This window comes from Ambystoma mexicanum, chromosome 4p (genome assembly GCF_040938575.1).
Source record: "Ambystoma mexicanum isolate Mex_15411 chromosome 4p, UKY_AmexF1_1, whole genome shotgun sequence".
Classification (NCBI taxonomy): domain Eukaryota; kingdom Metazoa; phylum Chordata; class Amphibia; order Caudata; family Ambystomatidae; genus Ambystoma; species Ambystoma mexicanum.
In genome coordinates this window covers 1,025,651,472-1,025,664,551 of record NC_090927.1, presented here as the reverse complement: position 1 = coordinate 1,025,664,551, position 13,080 = coordinate 1,025,651,472, and positions in this window count along the sequence as shown.

Below are 13,080 nucleotides of genomic sequence, written 5' to 3'. Positions count from 1 at the left end.
TAATTCAAAAACGGTAAAGACAGATACAGTGACAAATACGTATGAAATGTTGGCTTTTGAAAGGGGGCAAATATGGAGGAATTTCTTGAGTGAATGGGAATTGTATGTAGTAACCTTTGTACAAAGTGTGCATGCATACACGTGGTCTCGTGGAACGAAAAGATCAACAATAGACTATTTGGTCATTTCGGACTCACTGCATATTGGAGTGTCTTTTAGATTGCAACTTACTGATGTATGAAGCTAAGTCTGCATTGTCTTTGTTGGAGATAGACTGAAAAGCCCTCTCCATCAGGTGGAATGCTCGCCTATACAGGCAGCTGAACTATCTGGTTAACAGAGACACTGTAAAAATAAATATCGAAGCGATGTCTAGGTGTAAACTCATCGCATGGGAAAGAAAAAACGAGGGCATGATATGTGGTCATCTTGATACCTTGGTAAAGGAACGCTCAATAGTTAAACAGTTTGCTTGCAAGAGCAGTTATAATGCAGAAATTGCATTGAGGAAGAAACAAAAAAACAATGAAATCCGTAAATTGATGAAATTATCTAATGAAACAGAGGGTTATGCGAATCAGAAAAAAAAATGATCACAAGCTATAGAAATTATGTCAAACAGTTGAAGATTGGCATATTTATAGAAACCAATCAAAAAATGATTCTGAATCTAATCAGGAAAAACTCCAGGGAAATTTGGGCAACACTGAAAGATCCTCTTTTAAAAGGTAAGCCGGATTTATGCTCGGCAGTAAGTGGGGAAGTCTGGAGCGTAATCTATAAGTCCAAGTATGCCTTGCCACAGAAATTTAGTGGGTTACTTACTCTAGACTTGGCTACGCTCCTTCCCTCTAAATGTCCTTGGGATTTGAACGATATTATTTCTATAATAGTGAAGCTAAAACCCTCTAAAGCTGCAGGGCCTGATGGAATTCCACCATGTGTCATAAAGGATGACCCGAACTTATGGGCAAAAATCATATTACGATGGTTGGAATGTGTATTCAAATCAAAGAAAGTGCCCGAGAAGTGGTTAACTGCGATCATAAATCCACTACATAAAAAGGGTCCACTGAATGATCCCATTAATTTTAGACCCATAGCGCTAATCGATATTTCTGCAAAGATCTTTGCTGCCTTAATATTAAAAGACCTAAACGTTTTTATTATAAAACACAAAATTCTCTCACGGTTTCAAACTGGGTTTCGTAAAGGCATGGGCACACAGCTGAACGCAACACTATTGGCTCATTTACTGAAATCCACTAGCAAGAAAGGACATGGTCCTATCTATATGGCTCTAGTTGATATATCCGGGGCATTTGATTCTGTAATCAGACAATTATTATGGCAAAGGATGCAAGATCTTCTAATTCCACCTTACCTAATAGCAATGATTATAATGTTACATTCTGACACAAATTACAGGATTAAGATCGACAAGGAAGGCTCTTTAACACCTCCTATTCCAACCTATGTAGGTGTAAAGCAAGGCTGTAACCTTGCAGCCACACTGTTTAATCTGTATTTATCCGAGATAGCTACAATTTGGTCCATGTGTAACTCCTTTTCGATCAAATTAGGAGACCTCAATTTGGATTGGTTGGCATTTGCGGATGACTTGATAATGTTTGACCTTACGCCTTTTGGGCTGCAAAACAAATTAGAATGTCTTGTAGAATTTTGGGAGAATCGCAATCTCCAGCTAAACCCAAAAAAATCACATATTTTAGTGTTTACAAACAAGCAAAAGATTGTAAGACATCAATGGAAAATAAAGGGACTGCCGATTCCACGTGCGTTGGGTATGATTTACTTGGGGTATAATCTGAATAGCTTTGATTGGATCAATAAATGGCAAGTAGAAATCTCAATCAAAGCTATGCCTCTGATTGCCCAAATGAAACTGATTTACTCAAAAATCTGCAATTTTTCCATGATTCCCTTGATCGACTTTTACAAGCTCACAGTAGAAGCAATCATTATATATGGTTTAGATTTGTGTTATTTGGAAATTGGTCCCATGCTAAATAAAATTCAAGGGAAAATATGGAAGAAAGTATTACACTTGCCTATGTCACTCCCAAATTCGCTTATTATACACGAACTGGGACTGACATCCTTGGCTACTAAATACCTATGGCATAAGCTTGCCTCCCATGCAAAAATGCTAGACCCATTGTCGAATTCCCTCTATGAAGATCTTGGCAACATGTTAAAGAAGGGTGTCCCAGCATCTGTAGCTGAGGCAGGAAAAGGTTGTGACGAAAAGCTTGTATTATTAGCCATGGAAAGGGAAGAGCTAATAAAACGTCCTCAACTTGTAAAGGTTAAGTTAATACAATATGATTGGGCAGCGAACTCAGACAAAATTGGGTTATATACCCTATTTAAAGAGTACGCAAAATTTCAGCACAAACAGTCACCCCTATTGCCATACTTGAGACAGTGCCCTGGCCACAAAATCCGTTCTCTCTATATGAGGTTTAAATTTAATCTCTTTTCAACATTAGAGCGTACTAAGAAATGGTCTAACTGTTTATCTTTAGAAGATGAAGGCTGCAGATTCTGCAAAAATCGCCAAAAAGAAACTTTGAAACATCTTGTTATATATTGTGTCTTCTTTACAAAAGAACGGCAAACTAACTTGTTGAAATATTACAATGAAATATCAGCTTATCAATGTGAAATGCTTTGGATACAATGTATGTGGGGCTATAGAATGCCTTTGATCATAGATTTAGCGCAATTGTTATATGTTATTGAAAAGAATTTAAAGTGTATGGAATTCCGCTTAGATAGATCGGCGGATGAGCTTTCAGATATATCGGCTGACGAGGTGGTAGTGCATCCAGCATAAGTTTGAAAATGTAATAAGTATATCTATCCCGATGGGAAATTATTGATTTTAATGTATCTATACATCTCATACTCTATTGGAGGAGGAGATAATGCGTGGTTATGTACAAGTTTTGTCTATCATAGTATTTAAACTGTGAATATGGTTTTGTGCAAAGAACTGCTGTGGGAGCTTATTTTGTATCGATTAATTGTTTTTTTTGTTGTTTTAAAAAGATAGTAATGTTATAAAGTAATATTATAATTGTTGTAAAGATAATCTTGTATCGAAAAACAACAATAAACTTTATTTAAAAAAAAAAAAAAAGAATGCCTGCCTCATTGTGCACAATTTGATATGGCGTACGAGTGGTGAAGTATTTTACCCCTGTATTCTGCATAACTTGCTTTCTTCAAAACCATATAAATGAGCAAATTCCAAGAGGATCAGTAATTCTTATTTTCTAATTTCCACTCACTGATTTCTAATGCAAAATCATTTTTGACAATGTTATTCTTTTCACAATAACACACAGCAAACACGCATGCATTGTGTTGGGTGTTGTTTCCGGGTGAGCCGAGGCATGTGATGGGGTGTTGGGGAGGCAAATTCCATTGGATATAGGAGTAACCTAACCACCCCTAGAGTTTCCTCATATAGGTTCCCAAACATGCATTACAATGCACAGGATTGATTGAGTTTGCATATTGTGGCAGACCAGGAGTCAGATGCACTGCAGAAATGTTCAGGGTTTTACTAAATAATAATGTGATAAAGGCCTACCTATCCCTATTGCTAACAAATTCCCTGCCTAACAAAACTAGCTAAGGGTCCTCATCTATCATCAAATGGTCCAAAGAAAATGTCCTCTGTCCAGAAACTATTTCTAACTAGCCCTACCACTTTAACTAACAACTCAATGGCACCAGAATGTTCAGTGTCTGGTAACTTCCCTTTTAGCCAGATTCATTGGACTTCTTCTCTGTAGTACTGAAATAAAACAAACAAAGTTCTTGTTAGTTCTGACAACTGTTCATAAGTCCAAAAAGAGAGTTACTCAAGTTTCCTTGTCTGTCTTTTATAAGCGTCTGTAGCTCTTGATATAAATTTGTATTTTCAATCTTGCCATGGTCTTGCAACCTTCTGATATCAATATAATGCTGCTTTTTGGCAGTGGTCTTTTAACCTTCTCTTAACTTTTACATCTTTTATATTCTTCAAGGTTCACTCTGTCTCTGATAGGGTGTTTTTAGCCCTTTTCATCGAATTGACACAACCATTTGTGTAAGCTCTCCAAAGGCTTGCACCACAGATTTCTCAGGCTCTCATAAGCGGCTTTCACATTTAAATCAACTAGTCTCACAGAATCTCACATATGGTCCGGTTGGCTCTCTCTAAGCTCCATATCGGACAACTCTCGTAGTCTCTCCCCAAGACCTTAAATCCTTTATTTCCTATATATTTCACAATGTATCTGATAGGGCGTTCTGGACCTGTGTTAATCAATTGATGCAGCAGGTCTTGTGGATTCCTCAAAGGCTTAGGCTTCAGGTTTCTCATGCTCCTTTAACCAGCATTCAAACTTACTTCAATTGATTAATTAATGTCTCTCATAGAGCACTGCCAATGCTTGTCAACCATTATATTAAACAACTCTCTTGGCGTCTCCCAAGATATAGGTCCTGGGTTTCTCAAGTTCCCATAATCACTATTATATCTTCTTTTATACAGTTCATTAAGTCCCTGTTGCCTCCCTCTTTCCTGACCCACCCATGTACCTTCTATTGACTTGGACTGGTTGAGAGAGCATAGCATCGGGATATGGTGGCGTCGCCTTCTCTCGTTTTCTACTTTCTTGTTTTCTTTGTATTCAAGTCTATTGCTGACTCAGTCTCAGTGTCTGTTCACTTCAGTAGGCTCTGCACACATCAGCAGATAGGAGGTTTCATTCCTTCAGGTTCATCTTGTCTCTGCGTTGATTAGCAGTCATAGGCCCACCACGGCTTCCTCATTCAAAAACTCTTGAACTCAAAACCCAACCGCCGACCTGACCTCGCCTCCTGCCTCTTCGACATAGAGCTCTGGATGACCCAAAGCCATCTCTTGTTAAACCCCTCCAAAACTGAAATCATGGTATGTGGCAACTCTGAACTTCTTCCACACCCACTACCCTGGCCATCTGCCATGGGCAACTCACCCACTCCCTATAACTCAGTAAAAAACCTTGGATGCACCCTTGACTCTGACCTAACACTCTCGCGCCAAGTCAACAACGTCTCAAAGTCCTGCCACTACCACCTTAAAACTCTTAGGCGCATCTTTCCATATCTCTCCTTTCCCAACAGACTCTCCGCGGTGCAATCAATTATTATATCAAGACTGGACTACGCTAACCCCCTCTACCTCGGAGTCCACACTTACCAACTGAATAAACTTCAAAGAGCACAAAACGCCACAGCCAAGCTGCTACTAGCGCTCGGCCCGAGAGACCACATCTCCCCAGCCCTTAAAACCCTGCACTGGGTTCCAGTGGCCCGAAGGGTGACTTTCAAAACTTTATGCATCTCTCATCGAGCATTGCATAAAACTGGACCTCAATATCTTCAAGACAAACTAAAACCCTATCACCCTTCACATACTCTAAGATCAAGCTCAGCCGGCCTCCTAGTCATACCTAAAACAAACTCAGTCAGGTTAGGCGGATCATCATTCTCAGCCTTGGCACCCCCGCTGTGGAACACACTCCCACCCCACATCCACCTAACTGAAGATCTAATTTCTTTACGCAAACTACTGAAAACTTAGCTCTTCCCCTAAAACCAACCCGTACGCAAACTAACCCAAACCGATTAACAGCATGTCAATGACACCAACCCAACAAACTACTAGATCTTGAATAACAATGAGACAAATAACAATACAAAATCAAGATCCATGCGAGACAACTAATAGCTTCTAATGTAAACTAAAAGGACAAACAGAATAGAACGAGTAAGGTAGATCAAAGCAGTGAAGCAGATAAAAATAATAAATTGTACGAATACAGTAATAAGGTTTAAATTAATCAAATGGATGCAATGAGTGCAACGGACAAAATGAACAAAATGGGCGAAAAGAATAAAGAGAGGATGGAACGATGAATACAAGAGACTAATTGAATACACAGACAGTTGACACCGACGGTGTGAGTGCATGGTATAAATAGAAAGTACAGAATAGACGATTCAAGTACATGAGACGAGTGTAGTGCATGAAACAGATAGAGAACACGGAACGGTTGACAAGTGACATGGCCTGAAATCGATAATGCATGACGAGGGAACGAAGTGAATGGAGCGGATGAAGTCATTAGAATGGATGAAGCGCACGGAACAGATGAGTGCGCTGAGCGGATGAATGCGTTGAACAGATGAGTGTGTTGAGCGGATGGGGTGTAGAGCGGATGAGAGTGTAGAGTGGACGAGTGTGTAGAGCGGATGAGTGCGTAAGTGCGGGGAAGTGTGTAGAACGCAGGAGAGCACAGAGCAGATGAATGTGCAGAGGGGGTGAGTGTAGAGTGGATGAGTGTGTAGAACAGACGAGTGTGTAGAGCGGATGAATGAGTAAGTGCGGAGGAATGTGTAGAACACAGGAGTGCATAGAACAGATGAATGTGCAGAGCCGAGGAGTGTATAGAGCGGAGGAGTGTATAGAGCGGATGAGTGTATAGAACGGATGGGTGTATAGAGCAGATGAATGTATAGAGCGGATGAGTGCGTACGAGCGAACGACTTTGTAGAGCAGATGAGTGCATATATCAAATGACTGCGTGGAAAGAACGAGTGCATAGAGCGGATGGGTACGTGGAGCAGATGAGTGCGTGTAGTGGATGGGTGCGCAGAGCGGATGGTGCGCAGAGCGTGATGGGTGCGTCGAGCGGAAGAGTGCGCAGAGCGGAAGAGCGCCGAGAACGGAAGAGTGTGTAGAGCAGAGGAGTGTGTAAGAACGGAGGCGTGTGTAAGAGTAGATGAATGGGTAGAACAGGCTAGTGGGTAGATCGGACGAGTGTATGGAGCAGACAATTGCGTAAGAGCGAATGAGTGTGTAAGAGCAGAGGGGTGCATAAGAGCGGGTGAGTGCATAGAGCGGGTGAGTGTGTAGAGCGGGTGAGTGTATAGAGTGGGTGAGTGAGTAGAGCAGGTGAATGCGTAGAGCGTGAGATGACATAAAACGGACGAGTGCATAGAGCTGATGAGTGCGTAGAGCTGACGAGTGCATAAGGCGGATGAGTGCATAGAGCGGATGAGTCCGCATAGCGGATGAGTGCGTAGAGCGGATGAGTGCGTAGAGCGGATGAGTGCATAGAGCATGTAGAGCAGATGAGTGCCTAGAGCATGTAGAGCGGATGAGTGCCTAGAGCGGATGAGTGCCTAGAGCGGATGAGTGCATAGAGCAGAGGAGTACGTAGAGCCGTTGAGTGCGTAGAGCGGACAGAACGGGTGAAGTATGTGGATAGAATAGGTGATGTATGTGGATAGAACGAGTGACGTATGTGGATGGAACGGGTGACGTATGTGGATGGGACGGATGAAGTGTGTGGAAGATACTGGTGTAATAAGTGAAAGGTACAGGGAAGTATGTGGGTGGTACGGGTGAAATATGTGGATGGAGTGCATAAAACAACTTAGAAACACACGTAACTGATCGGAGGACATGGAACAGATTCAAATGCATGGAACGGATTGGAGTGCGTGGAACGGATTGGAGTTTGTCGAACGGATTGGAGTGCGTGGAACGGATTGGAGTACGTGGAACGGATTGGAGTGCGTGGAGCGGACTGGAGTGCATGAAGCGGACTGGAGTGCATGGCGCGGACTGAAGTGCATGGAGCGGACTGGAGTGCATGGAGCGGTCTGGAGTGCATAGAGCGGACTGGAGTGCATGGAGCGGACTGGAGTGCATGGAGCGGACTGGAGTGCATGGAGCGGACTGGAGTGCACAGAGCGGACTGGAGTGGTGAAGTATGTGGATAGAATAGGTGATGTATGTGGATAGAACGAGTGACGTATGTGGATGGAACGGGTGACGTGTGTGGATGGGACGGATGAAGTGTGTGGAAGATACTGGTGTAATAAGTGAAAGGTACAGGGAAGTATGTGGATGGTACGGGTGAAATACGTGGATGGAGTGCATAAAACAACTTAGAAACACACGTAACTGATCGGAGGACATGGAACAGATTCAAATGCATGGAACGGTTTGGAGTGCGTGGAACGGATTGGAGTTCGTCGAACTGATTGGAGTGCGTGGAGCGGACTGGAGTGCATGAAGCGGACAGGAGTGCATGGCGCGGACTGAGTGCAGGGCGCGGACTAGAGTGCATAGAGCAGACTGGAGTGCATGGAGCGGACTGGAGTGCATGGAGCGGTCTGGAGTGCATGGAGCGGACTGGAGTGCATGGAGCTGACTGGAGTGCACAGAGCGGACTGGAGTGCATGAAATTGTGTGACTTACATGGAATGGTCCGGAATGCATGGAACGTTTGAAAGAGCATGTAACCCATCATATCACATCACCACGCTTACTCTCTTCTTTACACCCCATTCAACTAGAACACAGAGATACTATGACACCATTCGGTATGGCTGTTCTCATACCAACATCCGCCTCATACTCCCCATCACTCTAACTAAACACTGCTGGTTACACCCCCCCCCAGCCAGACGTTCTCCTTAGGCCTAATGCAGCCACAGTCGGTCTGGATTAATCCTGCCAGAATGAACACATAGTCCTGATCTCTCAACCACCACACCTACCGCTTCGAAGCAGCTATTACACGAATGCCACACCAGCTGCACACATATCTGGTGCTCACACGCACCTTTGACTCTCTCTACTCTCTCTACTGACTTGAACTTCGGTTCCCAAGGGCGTTCAACCTACCAGCGCCTTCAGATCATATCAATGGTACATAAGGCGCTATATAAATGCAAAGTAAGATAACATAACATAACATGGTCATGCCACCAAGTGGGATGTTCTCTGTGACTTCCTCCCGCATTGGTTTTGCCACTGCTCGCTACACCAGGCTTCTGGTGTTCTCTTCAAGCATTCTCTTGTTCCCAGGCTGCCTCTAGGCTCCAGGGCTCCACAGCACTCTGCCTCTTGAAGACGTATCTACTTCAGAGGCTCTCCATTACGTAAAGTTCTCCCTCTTAGAATCAAAGTTCCTCCTGGTTTTATGTGCGTTATCTAAAATATAAGGCATGTCACTCCTACTTTACTCTGGAGATCAGGTGCTATGCAGTATTATCTGTATCCAAAGAGATTTCTGGAAATGTCACTACTTGGTGGATTCAGAACAGGCGTTTTCAAAACAGAAGTAACAATAGTTTGTTCAATTGCCATATATGCAGATAATGTTGTTTGCGTGGGGAGTTCCTCTATGGAATGGGAGTCTTTGTTAGCCTTAAAGGGGGTGGTTCCCCCTTGGGAAGAAGGGACGAATACTATTGATTCCTCACAATACAGACACTGTTAATAGTTACCCAAAGAGTATGTGCTTAGTGATGACAGTGAGGTTTTCTTTTTTAAATTATATTTATTAATTTTCAAAAAATTGCGAACAGATTCCTTTAGAACTAAAGCAGTGTTACATAGCTTCAACAACTCTGCCCCCCACTCCCTATCCCTCCCACAGACACCTCCCGACAGTGGGGTTTTCAAGTTCTAATCATGAAAACTTCTGGCCAGTCAGGTTTCCACTTCCATTCTAGTTATGCGAGAAACCGTTAGGTGCGCATCCCAGGAGGGGTTGAAAGCGGTCTAGACTCACCATTCTAGTATTAGCATTTACAGGCAAGACTTTGTAAGACTTTACAAGGCTTTCTGGGGACTGGGTCCAAAATACCTTCAGCTGTCCCTCTGTAAATACTTTCCCTTCCAAGCTCTTCACTCCTCTACCTCTAACTCCCTCAGGGTTAGTCGTTTTTCAAAGAAACAAGCTGGAGGTAGATCTCTGTCTTCAGCTGGGGCCTCCCTCTGGAACCAGCCTCCCTGTCACTCTGAAACTTGAGGAGAACTATCTCCTGTTCTGGAAGCGCCTCAAGACCTTACTCTTTGCTTCTGCCTTCGCTCCTCCTCTCCCCTGCAGATCTTCTCTGTCTCGGCACCACACACTGACTTTCGGGCCTAGGTCCTGCTCACCCTGCCACCCACCTGCACTTTCTCCTGCCGATCCCTTGCACTGGGGTCTGTATCTGTAACCATATAGCCCCCCCCTTTTTTTCTACACTTATCAGACACACCCTGTCTGCTGCCTTATACCTAACACTTGCCACATGCTGGCTGCACTGCCATTGTTTGTTGTATTTTAATATTTATGTATTTATTTATTCTTTATATGTATTCCTTTGCTCAGGACTTTCCACTTCTCCCCCACTCCCATGCACTTTCCCCTTTCCCTCTCCCATGCACTTGTGCATTCTCAATGTCAATGGGCCTAGTAAGATCATTGTTTTTGTACTCCCTTGTTCCCCTCCCTTGCCCTCTGAAACACATGTGTATGAGAGTGATACAAATAAAATATCAATATCAATTTATCAAGATGGTGCAGCTTCATTCCCTAGGCCTACTCTGTATACAGTTGCTTACTTAGGGAGACAAACTAAAACCAAAAATGGATGGATAGAAGGCTTTGAATCCGCCGTGACCAATGGCATTACTCGGGTTAGTGTCCATTCCATAATATGCTAATCACTCTTGGTGCTGTAATCTATGAGAGCATTCCAACATTAATTGGTAGACTTCTGGGCGAAAACACGACTGGCACTGCTTGTGTTCCCATGGAAGGGGACGTGTCCTAGCCGTTTGGTTGGACTGCACCTTTTAGTGGCATGACCAAGATCATTTTGCATGTTGATCACCCTATTCTCTATTGGAAAAGATCTGCTAAAATTAGGGTGGTATGAAAGGCTTTCAAAAGCAATGATAGTGGTGATGATTAATTCAAAGCCACGCATCCATCACTTTTTGATTTTTACTCTGCTCTCCCTTCCAAAGCTAGTTCGCTCATGCACTCGCATTATTTCTTTCAGCTACATTTCTGTAAGTAAAGCCACACAATAGATACTTTGAATGTTGTTTGTAAATTACCTCTGGAGGGTGATGCACCTGCTGAAGCTGCGGGTCAAAAGTTTGTATCTTGGATGGTCCAGAAAAGCATGTCATCCTTCTGAGGCTGATACAATGAGTAACAATGATATTACTCATGACCACCTGTCTGGAGGATGGGCAGCAAAACAAGCTTGTAACAGGCATAGACCTTAGGAAATCATTTTTCGGCCCCAAACAGACAAAAAGTAGGAGCATCAGGGCACAATGTCCTGAATGATAAAAGAGAGAGACTACAAATGTGTGGCAGGTGGCAAGTATCCCCATGACCAAGACGTTTCTGTTGCGAGCACTGCTGTGCCAGCACACAATGTTGACCTGAACTGGTGAGCTCTGCCATAGCCTAAATTATCCTGAGTAACCTCTTTATATGGACCAAGAGATCCTGCTATCCTGTTCTCCTGATCGAATTGGGGCTCAACTCTAGAGTACTTTGCTCTGACTCCGGCCCAGATTGGTGCCGGCTTACCTAACATTTCTTCCTGTGGCCCGGCGACCTTGGGGCTGGGCGCTGGGGTCCCCAGAGGATGGCCGTGCAGATCGTCTGCAGGACCTGGAGTGGCACTGAGGGACCCGGCCTCGGTTGCGTATCACTGGTGGGGACCGAACTGCCATCTGTCGGCCCCGCCATGGGGCAGGCATTGTCGGCTGTGGCTGCCCCCGGCTGGTCGGCCTGCCACAGGGGTGACAGCTGGGGTGCTGTTCCTGCCACCCCCGACCGCTGCAGTGGGATCAGGCTGCAGCGGCTTGCTGAAGACTCCTGCGGTAGAGGTGGTAGATGAGGGAGCAGTGCTGTGCTGGGTGGAGGGGCACTGCAGCTTGTGGACATTGGACCATCCCTCTCTCTTTGGTCCTCCAGCAATTGACATAATCCCCCTAGGAGTGGGGGGATGCTGACTGTATCCCTCCGGCTCTCCCTCCTCTTGGTGGCCTGCACCCCTTGCAGTCTGGAATGTTGGCCTCCATCTGGACCATCGCAGCCGGTCTGATTTATCCAGGACTTGGGGCTATTCCAACTATGTGTTGTCTGATCCTGAATTCAGTGTATTGGAGCTCTTCCATACCTGTTCTGGTGGCTTTCTGGACAGTGGCGGTGCTGGCCTTTGTGTCACTGTTGGCTGCTCTTGTGGCCTGCAGTGGCTGGCGACTCCCAGGGCACTACTGAGGGCACTTTTGAACTTTCAGTATGATCAAGGATAAAGGCAAGAAGATGGGGAACCAGAACAAAAAGGACCAGTACATGTATCCGCCTTTGGGCCTTCCAGGTCTGCCCCCTCGCCAGGTGCCAGACTGCCGAACACTGATGGCCTCCATGTGCCCCTTTCTCTGAAAGATGTTATGAGTGCAATCACAGATTCTAGGAACTCCATGGAGGGGAAAATTCATGGGCTCAGTTCTGACGTCTGGTTGCTTTTTCATGATTTGCATAAACTTCGTGCAGAATGGGTGAGGTGGAGCAACATATTTCGGACTCAGAGGATACCCTTTGTGCAATGGACCATCGCTTGTCCATACTCACCCAGAAGGTGAAGGCCCTTGAGGACCGAGTTGAGGGTGGCGAGGGACGCTCACAGAGGAACAACCTCTGTATAGTGGGCCTTCCTGAAACATCAGAGGGTCCCAGCATGGAATTATTTCTGTTATCCTGGCGGATTGACTTTGCGAAACCCAAGACACTCTTGGATGTTGTCCCCATTGAAAGGGAGCACGTAACCCCAATGGGCCCCTCGATTCCTGGGTGGGGCTCCCCCCTGCACCGTGATTGCCAGACTCCTTGATTATTGGGATTGGAATGCCTTGCTACAGCTGGCCCAGGCGAAAGGTCCCACAATTTTAAAATGGTGCCAAAATCTCCTTCTTCCCCGACTTTACTAAAGATGTTGAAAAGGCCATCAATCTTGTTATGCCGTCAAGAGACGCCTCCATGCACATGGGCTAAAGCTCACATTATTCTTTCCTGTGCTCCTCAAGATACATCATAATTGGACAACCCAAGAATTCACATATCTTCAGGCTACATGGTCATGTATGGAGAACCACCTGGAAAAAGATCACAGGGGCGTGGACATGGGAGGACCCCGGTGGACCGG